Raw genomic sequence first — 16,591 nt, 5'->3', positions numbered from 1 at the left:
ATCACATTGATTGATTTGCATATATTGAAGACTCCTTACATTCCTGGTATAAACCCTACTTGATCATGGTGTATGATCCTTTTAATGTGCTGTTGGATTCTGTTTGCTAGTATTTTGCTGAGGATTTTTGCATGTATGTTCATCAGTGATATTGGCCTGTAATTTTCTTTTTTTGTGACACCTTTGTCTGGTTTTGGTATCAGGGGGATGGTGGCCTTATAGAATGAATTTGGGAGTGTTCCTCCCTCTGTTATATTTTGGAAGAGTTTGAGAAAGATAGGTGTTAGCTCTTCTCTGAATTTTTGATAGAATTCGCCTGTGAAGCCATCTGGTCCTGGGCTTTTATTTGTTGGAAGAATTTTAATCACAGTTTCAATTTCAGTGCTTGTGTTTGGTCTGTTTATATTTTCTATTTCTTCCTGGTTCAGTCTCAGAAGGTTGTGCTTTTGTAAGAATTTGTCCATTTCTTCCAGGTTGTCCATTTTTTTAGCATATAGCTGCTTGTAGTATGATCTTCTGATCCTTTGTATTTCTGCGGTGTCGGTTGTCACTTATCCTTTTTCATTTCTAATTCAGTTGATTTGAGTCTTCTCCCTTTTTTTCCTGATGAGCCTGGCTAATGGTTTATCAATTTTGTTTCTTTTCTCAAGGAACCAGCTTTTAGTTTTATTGATCTTTGCTATTGTTTCCTTCATTTCATTTTTATTTATTTCTGATCTGATCTTTATGATTTCTTTCCTTCTGCTAACTTTGGGTTTTCTTGTTCTTCTTTCTCTAATTGCTTTAGGTGTGAGGTTAGGTTGTTTGAGATTTTTATTGTTTCTTGAGGTAGGATTGTATTGCTATAAATTTCCCTCTCAGAACTGCTTTTGCTGTATCCATAGGTTTTTGGTCATCGTGTCTTCATTGTCATTTGTTTATAGGTATTTTTTGATTTCCTCTTTGATTTCTTCAGTAATCTCTTGGTTATTTAGTAGTGTATTGTTTAGCCTCCATGTGTTTGTATGTTTTACAGACTTTTTCCTGTAATTGATATCTAGTCTTGTAGCATTGTGGTCAGAAAAGATACTTGATGTGATTTCAATTTCCTAAATTTACCAAGGCTTGATTTGTAACCCAAGATAGGATCTATCCTGGAGAATGTTCCATGAGCACTTGAGAAGAAAATATATCCTGTTGTTTTTGGATGGAATGTCCTATAAATATCAATGAAGTCCATTTTGTTTAATGTGTCATTTAAAGCTTGTGTTTCCTTATTTATTTTCATTTTGGATGATCTGTCCATTGGTCAAAGTGGGGTGTTAAAGTCCCCTGCTATTATTGTGTTCCCTGTCGATTTCCCCTTTTATGGCTGTTAGCATTTGCCCTATATATTGTGGTGCTCCTATTTTGGGTGCATAGATATTTACCATTGTTATATCTTCTTCTTGGATTCATCCCTTGATCATTATATAGTGTCCTTCTTTGTCTCTTGTAATAGTCTTTATTTTAAAATCTTTTTTGTCTGATGTGAGAATTGCTACTCCAACTTTCCTTTGATTTCCATTTGCATGGAATATCTTTTTCCATCCCCTCACTTTCAGCCTGTATGTGTCCCTCGGTGTGAAGTGGGTCTCTTGTAGACAGCATATATATGGGTCTTGTTTTGTGTCCATTCACCAGTCTATTTCTTTTGGTTGGAGCATGTAATCCATTTATATTTAAGGTAGTTTCTATATGTATGTTCCTATTCCCATTTTCTTAATTGTTTTGAGTTTGTTATTGTAGGTCTTTTCCTTCTCTTGTGTTTCTGCCTAGAGAAGGTCCTTTAGCATTTGTTGTAAAGCTGGTTTGGTGGTGCTGAATTGTCTTACCTTTTGTTTGTCTGTAAAGATTTTAATTTCTTTGTCAAATATGAATGAGATCCTTTGCTGGGAGTAATCTTGGTTGTAGGTTTTTCCCTTTCATCACTTTAAATATGTCCTGCCACTCCCTTCTGGCTTGCAGAGTTTCTGCTGAAAGATCAGCTGTTAACCTTATGGGGATTCCCTTGTATATTATTTGTTGCTTTTCCCTTGCTGCTTTTAGTATTTTTTCTTTGTATTTAATTTTTGATATTTTGATTATTATGTCTTGGCATGTTTCTCCTTGGATTTATGCCACATGGGACTCTCTGTGCTTCTTGGAATTGATTGACTATTTCCTTTCCCACATTAAGGAAGTTTTTGACTATAATCTCTTCAAATATTTTGTCAGACCCTTTCTTTTTCTCTTCTTCTTCTGGGACCCATATAATTCAAATGTTGGTGCATTTAATATTGTCCCAGAAAGTAGCCGCATGGCACAGGGATATTGGCTCGGTGCTTTGTGACAGCCTGGAGGGGTGGGATGGGGAGGGTGGGAGGGAGGGAGACGCAACAGGGAAGACATATGGGAACATATGTTTATGTATGACTGATTCACTTTGTTATAAAGCAGAAACTAACACACCATTGTAAAGCAATTATACCCCAATAAAGATGTTAAAAAAAAAAATATTGTCCCAGAGGTCTCTGGGGCTGTCCTCTATTCTTTTCATTCTTTTTTCTTTATTCTGCTCTGCAGTAGTTATTTCCACTATTTTATCTTCCAGGTCATTTATCCATGCTTCTGCTTCAGTTATCGTCCATTGATTCCTTCTAGAAAATTTTTAGTTTCATTTATTGTGTTGTTCATCATTTTTTGTTTGTTCTTTAGTTCTTCTAGGTCCTTGTTAAACGTTTCTTTTATTTTCTGCATTCTATTTCCAAGATTTTGGATCATCATTACTATCATTACTCTGAATTCTTTTTCAGGTAGGTTGCCTATTTCCTCTTCAGTTGTTTGTTCTGGTTGCTTTTTACCTTGCTCCTTCATCTGCTGCATAGTTCTCTGTCTTCTCATTTTGTTTAACTTACTGTGTTTGGGTCTCCTTTACTCAGGCTGCAGGTTCATATTTCCTGTTGTTTTTGGTCTCTGCCCCCAGTGGGTGAGTTTCTTTCAGTGGCTTATGTAGGCTTCCTTGTGGAGGGGACTGGTGCCTGTGTTCTGGTGGGTGGGGCTAGATCTTGTCTTTCTGGTGGTCAGGGCCACGTCTGCTGGTATGTTTTGGGGTGTCTGTGAACTCAGTATAATTTTAGGCATCCTCTCTGCTAATGGTGTGGTTGTGTTCCTGTCTTGCTAGTTGATTGGCATGGGGCATCCAGCACTGGAGCTTGCTGGCCGTTTGGTAGAGCTGGGTCTTAGCATTGAGACAGAGATCACTGGGAGAGCTCTCACCAATTGATATTACATGGGGCTGGGAGTTCTCTGGTAGTCCAATGTCCTGAACTCGGCTCTTCCACCTCAGAGGTTCAGGCCTGACACCAGGCCAGAACAGCAAGACCCTGTCAGCCACATGGCTCAGAAGAAAAGGGAGAAAGAAAGAAAGAAAAAATATATATTATTAAAATAAAAAGAAGTAATAATAAAAAAGAAGAGAGAAATCAAACCAATAACCAAATCCACCAATGATAACAAGCCCTAAAAACTATACTATGGTAAACATAAAAATCAGAAGCAAATCAGTCACAGACAGCAAACCCTAAAAGTCTACAGTTGCTCCCAATATCCACCGCTTCAATTTTGGGATGATTCATTGTTCAGGTATTCCACAGATGCAGGGTACATGAAGTTGATTGTGGGGATTTAATCTGCTGCTCCTGAGGCTGCTGGGAGTAATTTCCCTTTCTCTTCTTTTTTCGCACATCTCCTGGGGTTCAACTTTTGTTTTGGCCCCACCTCTGCATGTAGGTCTCCCTCAGGCATCTGTTCCCACCCTGGCAGGACCGGGTTAAAGGAGTGGCTGATTAGGGGGCTCTGGTTCACTCATGCTGGGGAGAGGGAGGGGTAAGGTAGTTATAATTGGAATGCAGGGATTGCCTGTGGCAGCAGAGGCCAGTATGACATTGCAACAGCCTGAGCCGCACCATGTGTTCTCCCGGGGAACTTGTCCCTGGATCACAGGGCCCTGGCAGCAGCCTGTTGCACAGACTCCTGTGGGGTGTGTAGATAGTGACCTGTGCTTGCACACAGGATTCTTGGTGGCTGCAGCAGCAGCAGCATTAGTGTTTCATGCCCATCTCTGGAGCTCATTTAGGCAGTTATCTGCCTTCTGTGGGCAGACAGGGAAAGATTCCCCTCTCCTTGTGCACCCTGAAACAATGATCTCTTGCCTCTTCGGCAGGTCCAGACTTTTTCCCAGACTCCCGGCTAGCTGTGGCACAGTAGCCCCCTTCAGGCTGTGTTCACGCAGCCTACCCCAGTCCTGTCCCTGGGATCTGATCTCCGAAGCCCGAGCCTTCGCTCCCAGCCCCTACCTGCCCCAGCAGGTGAGCAGACAAGCTTCTCAGGCTGGTGAGTGCTGCTCAGCACCTATCCTCTATGTGGGAATCTCTCCGCTTTGCCCTCTGCACCCCTGTTGCTGCGCTCTCCTCTGTGTCTCCGAAGATTCCCCCTGCCACCTGCTGTCTCCACCAGTGAGGGGGCTTCCTAGTGTGTGGAAACTTTTCCTCCTTCATAGCTCCCTCCCAGAGGTACAGGTCACATCCCTATTCTTTTGTCTCTGGTTCTTTTTTCCTTTGCCCTAGCCAGGTACATGGGGAGTTTCTTGCCTTTTGGGAGGTCTGAGGTCTTCTGCCAGCGTTCAGTAGGTGTTCTGTAAGAGTTGCTCTGCATGTACATGTATTTTTGATGTATTGGTCGGGAGGAAGGTGATCTCTACATCTTATTCCTCTGCCATCTTGAATGTCCCCCCAGTCATAGTGTCTTGTTCTCATTTTTAGATTTTTGTGTTGCTTTATTTTGCATGTTTTGTGATATTAGTGATTTTTCCTTAGAAATGTATCCATTGTCATTTCTTGGGGCATGAATGAACATGGATTCCACCAGTTCATTTTTATGGATGCTTCTGATGGAATCATGCTTTGGTGAGCACTACCAGTTGTAGAGAACTTTAATTCTAGGAATGAATTGTTTTGGGACCAGCCAAGTAATGCAAATTCTGGATAAAAATCTACACATGGCCAGCTCATGGTTATAAATTCTAAGAGAAGTAATTTCCTCCTTCTACAGTATACTTCTCCTTGAAGATCACTGAGTTAAACAAGTTTATTTTTTCAATCTTCTCTCTCTCTCTTCTCTAGACTAGATTATTTTTAGTGATCTATCAAATTTACTGACTCCTCAAATATCTTTGACCTGTTGTTAAGCCTTTGTAGTGAAATTTTATTTCAGGTATTGGATTTTCAGGTTTTAGATTTTCCATTTGATTATTTTTAACAGTTTCTATTCTTGGTTAAGATTGCTTGTATTTTATACATTAATAGCATATTTTTATTTATGTACTTGAATATAGTTTTAATAGCTGTTTTAAAATCTTTCTCTGATAATTAAAATTTCTGGTTTTCTTGGTGTTAGTATTCTTTGATTACCTTTTCTTTTGAATGAGGGTCTTATTTTCCTATTTCTTCCTATGTCTAGTAAGGTTTTGTTATATCCTGTACTCTATGGTTGAAATATTTTAGAGATTCTTGATTTTATTTTCTTTCCACTGAAGGGTACTAATTTTTGTTTTTTATTGGGGGGGTAAAAATTTGATTTGTCTGAACTCAAAACCTAAATTCAGAAACATTATTTCAATTCTCCTAGCTTTAGCTTGGCTGCTTGAACTCGGTCCTGTGTATACATTGTTCAAAAGTCAGCCAGAGATTTAGGTTGACCTTGTACACAGAATTAGAGCTCCCTATCTATGGTTTTCTACTTTACGGAATTTCCTCCCTCACTTTTCAGCTGCTGTGATTGTCCCAGACTTTGTTTTCTGGTTAAGCCAGTAAAACTGTCAGGTTTCTATCTGCATTTTCGTCTTCTAGTACTAGGGACTTCTCTTCAGGCTAAAAGCAATACGAAATGTTATACTCATTGCTATTCCCTCCATCCAGCTGTCAACTCCCTCTATTATCTTTCTTCTTTGCTCACTTGCCAATGTCTTCAAGTCGTTTTTTTAAAATTTTTTTTTCTGGATTTTATAGTTTTTTTTTTTTTCAGGATGATTAATATATTCTATTCAGCCATTCCCAGAAGTACAATCTAGAGGTTAAATTTTAATATTCTTGGCTAGTTTATTTCTAATCCTCTGAGAATGGCTTTATTCCTTTGGGATTAATGCTTTATGTGGGGGTCTTATAACAGTCTTAATAATTTGAGTGGGCCCTGAGATTTGTGACATGTCTCTTAACTCCCATGAGGCCATGAAAACTGAAGTTCAAGTTCATCATATTTGGAAGATCCTCCTCATGTATAAGTTCATTTCCGTGCTTTGCTCATCTGTTTCAGTTTCCTACTTTCCTTAATTAAAAAAAAATATTGGAGTATAGTTGATTTACAATGTTGTGTTAGTTTTAGGTGTACAGCAAAATGAATCAGTTTTATACATACATATATCCACTCTTTTTTTAGATTATTTTCCCATATAGGCCATTACAGAGTATTGAGTAGAGTTTCCTGTGCTATACAGTAAGCCATTGTTGGTTATCTATTTTATATGTGGTAGTGTGTATATGTCAGTCCCAATCTCCCAGTTTATCCCTCCCCCACCTTTCACTCTTGGTAACCATAGTTTGTTTTTTAAGTCTGTGAGTCTATTTCTGTTTTGAAAATAAGTTCATTTGTACCATCTTTTTTTTACATTCCACGTATAAGCGATATCATATGATATTTGTCTTTCTCTGTCTGACTTACTTCGCTCAGTATCACAATCTCTAGGTCCATCCATGTTCCTGTAAATGGCATGCATGGAGCCCTAACCTCTGGACTGCCAGGGAATTCCCCTTAATTTTTTGACTTACTTTTTTACTGTGTATTCCTTAATTCCTCACCAGTACATGTGGAAAAAATTAATTCAGCATTTTTAATTGGTATGATGAGCAAGTAAACTTATACAGTCCACCAGTCTATTGGAAGAGTATGTCTGAGAAGAGTTTTAAAAAATAGTAAATCACATGAACTGATCACTGAACTATTAAAATCCTCCAATAATTTCTGATAACATTTAGAATAAAAATGTTTTAATGTGTTTTAGGATCTTGTGAGATCTAGCTTTAGCTTTTCTCTCTGATATCATCTCGTGTCATTTTCCCTCTCTGTTCCAGTATTAAAGATCTTTCCGTTCTTTGAACATGGTACTAGCTCTCCCATCTCAAGTCCTTTTGACATGTTACTTTTTTTCTACTTGGAGCCCTTCTCTTTTCACCCTTCATTCTAGTCATCTTTTAGTTCTCTGCTTATTTGTAACCTTATCCAGGAATTTTTCCTTGGCCTTTTAGACCAGTAAGGGATCCCAATTTCTATTATTTTCTCCACCACTTATTTCACTTTTGTAAGACACAGCACTTTATTCAGGTTATGTCTAACCTACTGTACTCCATGGAGATAACAATCATGTCTTTACTTCGCCACCATTCTCCAATGTCTAATACAATGCCTGATAGAGAGGAGGTGCTAAAAAGTATTTGCTGATTATTTTGTTTGAATCAGCCACACAAGAATCTTATAAACTTTGGGGCCCAGAGATTTTCTAAACATTTAGGTACAAGTGGTGAATCTTGGATGTTAGTGAGATTACCAAAGTAATATTCGCCTAAAAACCCCAGCAGGTTGGCAGTTCTCTGCACTCTTGTTGATTGTGCACTTTCCCTTACATCAATCTTCCCAAAAGTTATTTTATCATGTTACTCACTTACTCAAAAGTCTACTGTGTTCATGTCCTTCTTGTTTAGTCTAAACTCTACACTTTGGCATTCACTTCTATCTATAATCTTATAATTTATCTAGCCAAGTCTGTCTGCCACTACTTCCCAATCAAAACTTTCAAAACAATATCAAATACATCATTCTCTTAATTGTCTTGTTTTTGTACATTATGTTATGTTCTTCAGCTCATGTCATGCCTCATAGTAAGGACCATGAGAGAATACTTTTCTGCCTTGATTCTTTTTCACAGAACCAGCATAGATCCTAAGTACAGAGATAATATGGTGCAGTACTTAATAACAATTTTCTGTAACTTGCCAGATATGTATAACCTTGGACAAATTAGTTAGATTTCTGTGCCTCCATTTCTTTATTTTCAAAATTGAGATAATAATAGTAACATATAATGTCTTTGAGATGATCTCTTGAGTTAATATATAAGTTCATAGGATAGGGTCTGGTATATAGTAAGACATCAATATTTTAAAGCTACATTTAACTCCTCTATGAAACCTTCCAAGCCCATTCATTTACTCCATCTCTCAATATTTATGTGAGCTTATTTTGTGCCAAACCCTTCACTAAACATTGCCTGTAAAGCAGTGAATAAGGCACTGTCTCTTACCTCAAGGAACTCATAGAAGACTTCATTAACCAAAACCAGGAGAAAATCAATCATTAGAAACAAACTGAACAATGTCAGAGATGATAGAATTAGTAGGCAAGGACTTTAAAGCAGCTATTATACCTCAAAGTTTTAAAGGAAAAAATAACTTAGAAAAGATATAAAAGGAAGTTTTGGAAGTTTTAGACTGAAAAAATATAACATCTCAAATAAAATAAAAAATTACCAGGTGACTTAAGAGTAGGTTATATATTACAGAATAAAAGGTCAGTAACCATGAAGATATAGCAATAGAAACTATCAATATATGGAAGCACACAGAGAAAAATACTGAGAAAAAAAGAACAGCAATCTTAATGGCCTGTCGGACAATATTAAGCCACTTAACATACATGTAATTGGAGTAAGAAAAGGAGAGAAATGTGGACAGAAAACAATTTTTGAAAAAATTTCACAAATTTTCCATATTTGAGGAAAATTGTAGACCTACATATCCAAGAACATCAGCAAAACCCCTAAAACCCAAGCAGGATAACAAAAAAAGAAAACTGCATATCAAAATCCAATTGCTGAACACCAGTGAGAAAGAAAATTCTGAAAGGAAGCCAGCATAAAGAGACATAAATAGAAAAAATCCAGAAATTAAAGAGACATGAAAGAGGAACACCATTAAAGTACAAAAGAACAAATATTAAGGTAAAACTAAAATGCTATATCATGCAAAAATACCTTTCAAAATTGAAGTGAAGTAAAGATGGTTTCAGAAGAAAACAAATGTTTAGAGAATTCATCAAAGGTAGATGTTCAATTACAATAATTTAAAGGAAGTTTTTCAGATTATAAGAAAATGATAGAACTTTGGTTTTACCAGTTTGGTTACTGATATGTAAACAACTTGGAAGTTGTCATACCCATCCTTCAAGAAGAAAAAGATGAGGAAACTGAACATCAACATTACTTGTATTCATCAAAGAACTGGGCTTGCAATAGCAAATCACTCTGAAATATGAAGAGACAGGTAAATACAAAGAATCACAACTGAGATCAGTTTACCTGAAGCAGAAGTCTCTAGAGCCATAGCTGATAGGAACAGTAAATGGCAATTTTGATGAATTACTGGAAGTTAAGTATGGAAGAGTATGAGAGTAAGAAAATCCTGGGGACCTCAGTCTTATGGAATTTCTCAGCTTTCATTGGTTTTACCTCCAAATACCCCACCAGGCTATCACAGTGAAAATCTGAGAAAGAACTCCTCATGGCTATGGCAGGGGAGGTAAGTATTAATCTTTGTGAAATACTCCCAGAGTACTCTCCATAAAAAGTCCTACAGTCCAAGGGAAAAGATTTTAACAAAGCCTTTTCCACATGGAGGAGGAAGAAAATTCCAGACACCCTAGCCTCTTTAACCTTATTGTTTCACCTAAAGGGTAAAATTTTTAAAAAGCTGTACCACTGGAGAATCACCTGTGAAGGTCACAGTCAAGAAACAGCCCCATCAAAAGACTGAGATTTAATCATAATTGTATAGAATGCTTCCCCTCTCTCACATTTCACCACCATACCAACAGGATCCCAGTATAAAAATAGTAGATTACAACCAAAGGGTATTCTTTAAAGTGTCCTCAATTGAGATTTAGTTGAGGTTTTTCTAATGATTAAAAAGAGGTTATGTGTTTTTAGAAAGACCACCAAAGATATAAAGGGCCGTTTTCATTATAATTGGCCCTCTGTATCCGCAGGTTCTGCATATGTGGATTCAACCAACCACGGATTGAAAATATTTGGAAAAAGAAATTCCAGAAAATTCCAAAAAGCTTGAACGTGACACAAAATAGCAACTAGTTACATAACATTTACATTGTATTTACAACTATTTACATAGCATTTACATTGCTTTAGGTATTATAAGTAATCTAGAGATGATTTAAAGTATACTGGAGCATGTGCATAGGTTATATGTAAATACTACACTATTTTATTAAGGGACTTGAGCATCCTCAGATTGTGATATCCTCAGGTGTTCCTGGAACCAATCCCCTGTGGATACCAAGGGACAACTGTACATCATATCAAGGGTTATCAGCATGATTTATCACTGTTGATATAAACCTTGATCGTCTGGCCGAGGCTGTGTTTTTCAGGTCTCGCCACTGTAAATCCACTCTTTCTTCATCCTGTTCACATGGGACTATCTGGAAAGAAGTCACTATGCTTACCCCACATTTAAGGACTGGTACAATATGCTTCACCATCTTGAAGGCAGAATATCTACATAAATTATTTGGTTTTCTTCTACATGGGAAATTTGTATCCTTCCCACTATATATTTATTCAAAAATTTACATATATTACTGTGGACTCATGGGTATTTATTTTATACATTGAGTTATAATACACTAACATCATTTGTTTTGTTTCTCAAATTGTTCTACCTTTACCCAATTTGTTTCAGTAGGCTCTGTGTCACTTTGACATGTTCCCCTTATTGTATATGTGTGTTTTGTTCTTTTTTGTTCTTTTTTCTTTTTTTAAAAGAATTGATTAAGAGATAAGCACAGGATCCTCTGGACCATGGAGTACGGGCCCCAAAGTCAACTCAGAGGAATAGTCAGAAAGTGAATTGTTAAGAAAAAATTTGTTTAAAAGAATTGCTAAAGAAAAAACTACAAGTAGTTCTTTGTGACTATGGCATATAGTGGGAAGAAAAGAGAGGTAAGAGATAAGCTTGAAGAGATTGGAAGGTACATAAATGATCTCATAAACTTGTCATGACAGGATCCTTAACCCATTAGTCTTACTTGTCAGTTGGAGCATTTTGAGAAAAAACTATAAGCAACGTATTGCTATCAAGTTGTTGAGATGGAAGATGTGCCCTTTGCACTGACACAGTATTCATCTTTTTTCTCTTTTCCTCAAATAATAATAAAATTCCTAGTATATGCTAAGCCACATAGTAGGTAAGAGATACAGCAATAAATAAGGCCTGGTCCCTGCTTTCAAGGAACTCACATTTTACTGGGGTGCACAGACAAGCAAACAGGCAATTATAATAAAGAGTGAGAAGAACTGAGGCACAGGCAAGTGCCAGGAGCTGAGGAAGCACAGAATGGGTACAGAACTCAGTTGTATAAGTGCATTGTTGTAGAGGCTGGAGAGGAATAGTTCAGAAACAGCTTTACAGAGATTCTAACAATGCGGAGACCTGACATAAGCCAGGTGAAGAGAGCAGGGAAAGTAAGGGAAATCCAAGCTCTGAGAAAAATATATGTAGGCTGGCCCATCTTCATCTCTCTCTTCTCTAGATACTGATCTTGTTTATTGTCTGAGCTACTCATTTTGGGATTGAATCATAATTTATTTTATATAGCCTTATTTTGTTTAGGATGACTATATTAATTTTGTCTTTCTAGTGAAAGTATAAACATCTTGTAATCAGAGATAATGTCCTGCAGTTTTCCCGATTATGATAGCAAGCAGCATTGGATAGGAAAAAAAAAATTACTCCATTAATTTACTGAATTAGTTGGTCAATATTCTCCCTCTTTAGTCAGCCATAGGTTATTTTCTAAAGCAAGTACACAATTCCCCTCTCCCTCCCCCTTGCCCGCTCCCTCTCTCTCTCCTCTCTCCTCCCTTTCTCTCCTTCTCTCTCACTCACTCACACACACCAAAGAAAAAAGGTGCTTTAAACTTTTCAGTCTTTTATATTTCTTTAAGCTTTTTTATTTGCACTCTTCTAAAACAACTGTATAACACCTACATTCTTTTCCAAATACAGAATCCTAAACTAAATGTTGTTCCATGTTCCATAGTAAGGTTTTAATCAAGGCCAAGTACAAACAGAATATTACTTACTGGGTTTTACATATTGCTTGTTTCTATAATTATTTACCATTTTTATATTCTTAAATTCTGTAAGTTATACATTCCATACTCTTTTTTGGGGAATTTATTGAAGTATAGTTGATGTACAATATTACATAAGTTATAGGTGTACAACATAGCAATTCACAATTTTAAAAGCTTATACTCCATTTATAGTTATTATAAATTGGCTATATTCCCTATATTGTACAATATATCTTTGTAGCTTATTTATTTTATACAAGGTGGTTTATATCTCTTAATCCCATACCTCTATCTTGTTCCTACCCCTTTCCCTCCCCCACTCGTAACCACTAGTTTGTTCTCTGTATCTGTCTGTTTTTTATATTCACTAGTTTTATTTTTTATATGATAGCATATAAGTGCTATCATACAGTATTTGTATTTCTCTGACTTATTTCACTTAGCATAATATCCTCCAAGTCCATCCGTGTTGTTGCAAATGGCAAAATTTCGTTCTTTTTCATGAGTGAGTACTATTCCTGTGTGTGTGTGTGTGTGTGTGTGTGTGTGTGCGTGCGCGCGTGTGCACCACGTCTTCTTTATCCATTAATCTGTTGATGGACACTTAGGTTGCTTCCTTATCACAGCAATTGTAAATAAGGCTGCCGTGAACATTGGGGTACGTGTATCTTTTTGAATTAGTGTTTTTACTTTTTTCAGGTATATACCCAGAAGTGAAATTGCTGGGTCATATGGTAGTTCTATTTTTAGTTTTTAGAGAAACCTCCATACTGCTTTCCACAGTGGCTGCATCAATTTACATTCCCACCAACAGTGTATGAGGGTTCCCTTTTCTCCACATCCTCACCAACATTTGTTATTTGTGTTCTTTTTGATGATAGTCATTCTGACAGGTGTGAGGCAATATCTCATGTGGTTTTAATTTGCATTTCTCTGATGATTAATGATGTTGAGCATCTTTTCATGTGCCCATTGGCCATTTGAATGTCCTCTTTGGAAAAATTTCTACTCAGGTCTTAATGCCCATTTCTTAATTGGGTTGTTTGTTTTTTGATGTTGAGCTGTTTATATATTTTGGATATTAACCCCTTATCAGTCATATTATTTGCAAATATTTTTTCACATTCAGTAGGTTGTTTTTTGATTTGTCAGTGGTTTCCTTTGCTGTGTGAAAGCATTTAAGTTTAATTAAGTCCCATTTGTTTATTTTACCTTTTATTTTCTTTGCTTTGGAGACAGATCCAAAAAAGTATTGCTGTGATTTATGTCAGAGTGTTCTGCTTATGTTTTCCTCTAGGAGTTTTATTGTTTCTCATCTTACATTTAGATCCTCAATCCATTTTGAGTTTACTTTTGTATATGGTGTTAGAGAATGTTCTAATGTCATTCTTTTACAGGCAGCTGTCCAGTTTTCCCAGCACCACTTATTGAAGAGACTGTCTTTTCTCTGTTGTATATTCTTGCCTACTTTGTCTTGTATTAATTGGCCATAAGTTTGTGGATTTATTTCTGGACATTCTATTCTGTTCCATTGACCTATGTGTCTGTTTTTTGCCAGTACCATACTGTTTTGATTACTGTAGCTTTGTAATACAGTCTGAAGTCGGGGAGTGTGATTCCTCCAACTCTGTATTTCTTTCTCAAGGATGTTTTGGTTATTTGGGGTCTTTTGTGTTTCCATGAAAATTAAAATTTTTGTTATAGTTCTGTGAAAAATGCCATGGGTATTTTGATAAAGATTACATTGAATCCGTAGATTGCCTTGGGTAGTGTGGTCATTTTAACAGTATTAATTATTCCAGTCCACAAACACAGTCTATCTTGCTATCTATTTGTGTCATCTTCAATTTCTTTCATCAGTGTCTTTCCAAGTATAGGCCTTTTCCTCCTTAGGTAAGTTTACTCCAAGTATTTTATTCTTTTTGATGCAGTGGTAAATGGGATTGTTTCCTTGATTTCTCTTTCTGATAGTTCCTTGTTAGTGTACAGAAATGCAACAGATTTCTGTATAATAATTTTGTATTATACAACTTTACTGAATTCATTGATGAGATCTAGTAGTTTTCTGCTGGTGTCTTTAGGATTTTCTACGTATAGTATCATATCATCTGCAAACAGTAACAGTTTTACTTCCTTTCCAATTTGGATTCCTTTTATTTCTTTTTCCTGTCTGATTGCTATGGCTAGGACTTCCAAAACTAAGTTGAATAAAAGTGGCAAGAGTGGACATCCTTGTCTTGTTCCTGACATTAGAGGAAATGCTTTCAGCTTTTCATCATTGACTATGATGTTAGCTGTGGGTTTGTTATACATGGCCTCTATTATGTTGAGGTATGTTCCCTCTGTGCCCACTTTGCTGAGAGTTTTCAACATAAATCAATGTCGAATTTTGTCAAAAGCTTTTTCTGCATCTATTGAGATGCTCATATGATTTTTATTCTTCAATTTGTTAACATGGTGTATCATATTGATTGCAGATATTGAAAAATTGTTGCATCCATGAGTAAATCCCACTTGATCATGGCGTATGATCCTTTTAATATGTTGTTGGATTTGGTTTGCTAGTATTTTGTTGAGGATTTTTGCATGTATGTTCACCAGTGATATTGGCCTGTAATTTTCACTTTTTGTGATATCTTTGTCTGGTTTAGGCATCTAGGAGATCCTGGCCTTGTAGAATAAGATTGGAAGCATTCCTTCTTCTGCAATTTTTTGGAATAGTTTGAGAGGGTATGTATTAACTCTTCTCTAAATGCTTGGTAGAATTCACCTGTAAAGCTATATGGTCCAGGACTTTTGTTTGTTCAGAGTTTTTGTTTTTTTAAACTGATTAAATTTTATTGCTGGTAATTGGTGTGTTCTTTTTTTTTTTTTTTTGCGTTACGCGGGCCTCTCACTGTTGTGGCCTCTCCCATTGCGGAGCACAGGCTCCGGACGCACAGGTTCAGCGGCCATGGCTCACGGGCCCAGCCGCTCCGCGGCATGTGGGATCTTCCTGGACTGGGGCACGAACCCGTGTCCCCTGCATCGGCAGGCGGACTCTCAACCACTGCGCCACCAGGGAAGCCCGGTGTGTTCTTATTTTCTATTTATTCCTGGTTCAGCTTTGGGAGTTTGTACGTTTCTAAGAATTTTTCCATTTCTTCTAGGTTGTCCATTTTATTTGTGTACAGTTGCTCATAGTAGTCTCTTATGGTCCTTTGTATTTCTGTGGTGTTGGTTGTAACTTCTCCTTTTTCATTTCTGATTTCATTGATTTGGGACCTCTCTCTTTTTTTCTTGAATAATCTTGCTAAAGGTTTACCTTTACAAAGAGCCAGCTTTTGTTTTCATTGATGTTTCCTATTGTTTTTTAGGCTCTATTTCATTTATTTCTCCTCTGATATTTATGATTTCTTTCCTTCTTCTAACGTTGGGTTTTGTTTTCTTCTTCTTTTTCTAGTTCCTTTAGGTGTAAAGTTAGGTCATTTTTTTTTTGAGATTTTTCTTGTTTCCTGAGGTAAACTTTTATCACTGTAAACTTAACTCCTAGAACTGCTTTTGCTGTGTCCCATAGTTTTACATCATCTTGTTTTTGTTTTCATTTGTCTCCAAGTATTTTTTGATTTCCTTTTAATTTCTTCAGTGACCTATTGGTTGTTTAGTAGCATATTGTTTAGCCTTCATGTGTTTGTTTTTTGCATTTTTTTCTTGTAGTTGATTTCTAGTCTCATAGCATTGTGGTTGGTAAAGATGCGTGATATGATTTCAATTTTCTTAAACTTACTGAGACTTGTTTTGTGGCCTAGCATGTGACCTGTAGTAGATGATGTTCCATGTGCAGTTGAAGAGAATGTATATTTTGCCTTGGGCTGGAATGTAGTGTACACACACACACACACACACACACACACATATAGCTATCGATATAGATATATAGATATCTATTAAGTTCATCTCGTCTAATGTGTCCTTTAAGGCCAGTGTCTCCTTGTTGAATTTCTGTCTGGATTATCTGTCCATTAGTGTAAGTGGAGTGTTAAAATCCCCTACTATTATTGTGTTACTGTCTATTTCTCCCTTTATGTTCATAATATGTGATTTATGTCTTTAGGTGCTCCTATGCTGTGTGCATATACATTTACAATTGTTATACCTTCTTCTTGGATTGATCCTTTGATCATTATGTAGTGTCCTTATTTGTCTCTTGTAACAGTCTTTATTTTAAAGTCTCTTTTTTTCTGATATAAGTATTGCTACCGTGGCTTTCTTTTGATTTCCATTTGCATGGAATACCTTTTTACATCCTCTAACTTTCAGTCTGTGTGTGTCTTTAAATCTGATGTTTAAGTC

The 16,591-nt window shown here is 36.6% G+C and overlaps 1 long non-coding RNA gene across 1 annotated transcript; it reads left to right on the top strand.

Annotated features, from left to right (window-relative positions):
• The first annotated feature begins 1,182 nt into the window (after positions 1-1,182).
• LOC113610999 (uncharacterized) lies at positions 1,183-16,292 on the top strand. Its single transcript, XR_003429320.1, has 3 exons — positions 1,183-1,193; positions 1,710-1,718; positions 16,179-16,292. It is a non-coding gene; the product is annotated as an uncharacterized LOC113610999 (long non-coding RNA).
• Positions 16,293-16,591: the final 299 nt, after the last annotated feature.

Source organism: Aethalodelphis obliquidens, unplaced genomic scaffold, assembly GCF_003676395.1.
Source record: "Aethalodelphis obliquidens isolate GAN/ISIS:26980383/991018 unplaced genomic scaffold, ASM367639v1 scaffold66, whole genome shotgun sequence".
Classification (NCBI taxonomy): domain Eukaryota; kingdom Metazoa; phylum Chordata; class Mammalia; order Artiodactyla; family Delphinidae; genus Aethalodelphis; species Aethalodelphis obliquidens.
The sequence above is the reverse complement of the archived record's forward strand: the minus strand, read 5'-3'. Positions and strand labels throughout refer to the sequence as shown.